The sequence below is a fragment of the Crocuta crocuta genome, unplaced genomic scaffold (genome assembly GCF_008692635.1).
Source record: "Crocuta crocuta isolate KB4526 unplaced genomic scaffold, BGI_CrCroc_1.0 scaffold17, whole genome shotgun sequence".
Taxonomy (NCBI): Eukaryota; Metazoa; Chordata; class Mammalia; order Carnivora; family Hyaenidae; genus Crocuta; species Crocuta crocuta.
Genome location: NW_027532041.1, coordinates 3,647,741 through 3,650,549, shown reverse-complemented (window position 1 = coordinate 3,650,549; position 2,809 = coordinate 3,647,741). Strand labels below are relative to the sequence as shown.

The 2,809-nt window shown below is 43.7% G+C and overlaps 1 pseudogene; it reads right to left on the bottom strand.

Annotated features, from left to right (window-relative positions):
* Positions 1-649: 649 nt before the first annotated feature.
* On the bottom strand, positions 650-1,895 carry LOC144241721 (dnaJ homolog subfamily A member 1 pseudogene; annotated as a pseudogene).
* Positions 1,896-2,809: the final 914 nt, after the last annotated feature.

Below are 2,809 nucleotides of genomic sequence, written 5' to 3'. Positions count from 1 at the left end.
AGGGTTAGTGCCCCCTGGGAATAGCTCTCAACCATTGTCTAATGGAACTTGGTGGATAAGTACCCCAGTTCCTCCTCCTTTTACCAGGGTAACTATACTGATTCCCAGAGTTCTCCAGTCAAATTAAACTCTGGTTGTCTATACTGGTGACTTATTTAATATCACAACTTTTTTTGGTATCTGTTCCTTCTCCACCTCACTTCTCCACTCCTCTGCCAGTGTTTCCTGGGGTCACCTCCCAAATAGACAACTCACACTCATATCCCTGTTTTGTGGTTTGCCTCTGGAGAAACCCAAACGAGAATGGCCTTACCTGTCCAGTGGTTTTGGGCGTTTTGTTTTGTTTTGCTTTCCCTGCTTTGAACATTATGAATGGGGATGGGGAGAAGAAAAGGGAAAAATACAGAAATATAATTCATCCATTCATGCATTCATACATTTTTCACTCAGTAAATACTTATCAAGTGTCTATTTCTTTTTTTTTGAGCTTTTATATATTTTATTCTTCATTTAACTTTTAAAACACTACTGAATATTTAATATACTGAATATTAAAACAAAAACAATAGCAAGTAGTGAGCTATGATTATAGTCCTTCACTTGTTCACTACTGCATATAGAATGCCAGCAGTGTTGTTCACTGGCCCCATTAAGAGGTCTGACCCTGAACACCTCCCCTAGGGTGATGTTCATCATCCTCATACGCTTCTCCATTGTAATGGCGCCATCTTTCCTGATTTGGATCTAAGTCCACCAGTTCTACCTGGTCCATTTCATCAGTCTCTTCTACTTCTTTCCTCTCAGGTAGGAGTTTTCCCAGCAAAGAGAGTTTATCAGGAGAGAGAAAGCCCTTCTCAGGGAAGTTTACCTTAAATTCAATGATTAGGCGTCCCTTTTAATATGGTCTACGATAAATTGGCATGCCTTCATTCAGCACACACTTGATATCTCCATGCTTGACAATCTGACCTGGGTGAGAGGTGATGACAATGGTTCTGTTGTCAAGAGTAGATATTGGCTTTTGGAAGCCGCACAGTGCTTCAACCAGCTGTATGTCCATACACATGAAAAGATCCTCTCCTCGCCGAGTAAAAACAGCACGGGCCTTCTGATCTAAAACAATGATAATATCTCCTGGTTCCAGTCCAGGTTCTTGGTCTCCTTCACCATGGAATGTTATCTTCTGGCCATCTTTCATGCCTTTGTCAATATGAACTTCTAGAATCTTCTTTTCTCGAACTATCTTCCTTCCATTGCAGCTTTTACATCTATCTTTAGGACTGATCCGTTCCCCATGGCCCTGGCACTCCATGCACACAGACTGAATTTGCTGAACCATTCCAGGTCCTATCTGATGAATTCTTATTCGCATTCCAGTACCTCGGCAATTGGGACAACACTCTACTGCTCCTTTCTTTCCACCTCGGCCTTCACATTTGTCGCAAATCACATTCTTTTGCAGAGCTGGTTTTCTTGTTGCGCCATTATATAAATCTCCTAAGGTTACAGAGAGCTGATGCACAACATTTTTACCTCTCCTTTCTCTTCGCATCCTTCCTCCTCCTCCTCCAAAAAACATATCAAAGATGTCCATGGGGGAGCCAAAACCACCACCTGCTCCACCTTCTTTAATTGCCTGTTCTCCTCCTTTGTCATATAATTCCCTTTTCTTTGCGTCAGAGAGCACTTCATAAGCTTGAGAAATCTGTTTCAACTTCTCTCCTTCATTTGGATTCTTGTCAGGGTGGTACTTCAAAGCCAATTTCCACCTGTAAGCCCTTTTCAGTTCTTCCTGGGTGGCATTGGGTTTGACCCCCAAAACATCGTAGTAAGTAGTTTCTTTCACCATTTTCTACAGCCGGTGAGCGGGGCCGAGGCCGGTGTGGGGGAGCGGGAAGCAGCGTGTTGCTGGGCGCGCAGCTCGGGCAGCCGCCGCTCCTCGAGCGTTCTGGAAAGTTCCCATCAAGTGTCTCTTTCATGCCAAGCACCATACTCGGGGGCGGGGAAAGGCAGAGTTAGAAATTTCATTTCCTGGGGCTCATAGAAGCCATCCATCACTCAAATCCCATCTCATACACTCAGGCCAGTACTACCTGGGGGATGGCAGTGTTATGGGATGAGGCAGCATGTGAAAGGGGTGGAGCCTCAAAAGGGGAGGAGAAGACAGAAGTTCTGGGTGTGTGTGGGAGGGGAATGACAAGAGTAAATGAAGAGTAAATGAAGGCCAGTGGGTGGGAATGAAACTCAGCCCTGAGGCCGCAAGGCTTGGATGAGTACCTGTGTCACCTTATGAGCACCTGATTCTTGAGGGCATCTACTGTCATGGTTGAAAAGGGCCTCAGGGGACACAGGTATATCTCCTTAACTTTACTCCTTAGGAAACCAAAGAAAAGATAAAATGATTTCCTCAACTCTTATGCTGTGAATGTTCTTTCTTTTAAGGGAACTAAGGCTAGATCAATGTTTCTTAAAGTTTTATTCATTATTGCCCCGAAACCTTTTTAGACATTTTTCCTAATGACACTTCGCCAGTGAAATCTTAATACCACAGATATATTGCATATCAGTTATATACTGTAGATCTGTTTGTGTGCTAAAGACATAAAAAGAGGAAGATTATTTTCAATCCCCAAGAACCAATATTTGCTCCCTTGGGGGCGATCTTGCCCTTGTTGAGAATGCATGGGACAGAGAGACCAAATGTGGCCAGGTTACTGAAGCCCTGAAATTGAGTCAGAGAAGCTGGATTTGGTGCACTAAGCAATAGGGAGCCATAATAGGTTTATGAGCAGAAGGATACAGTGAGGAA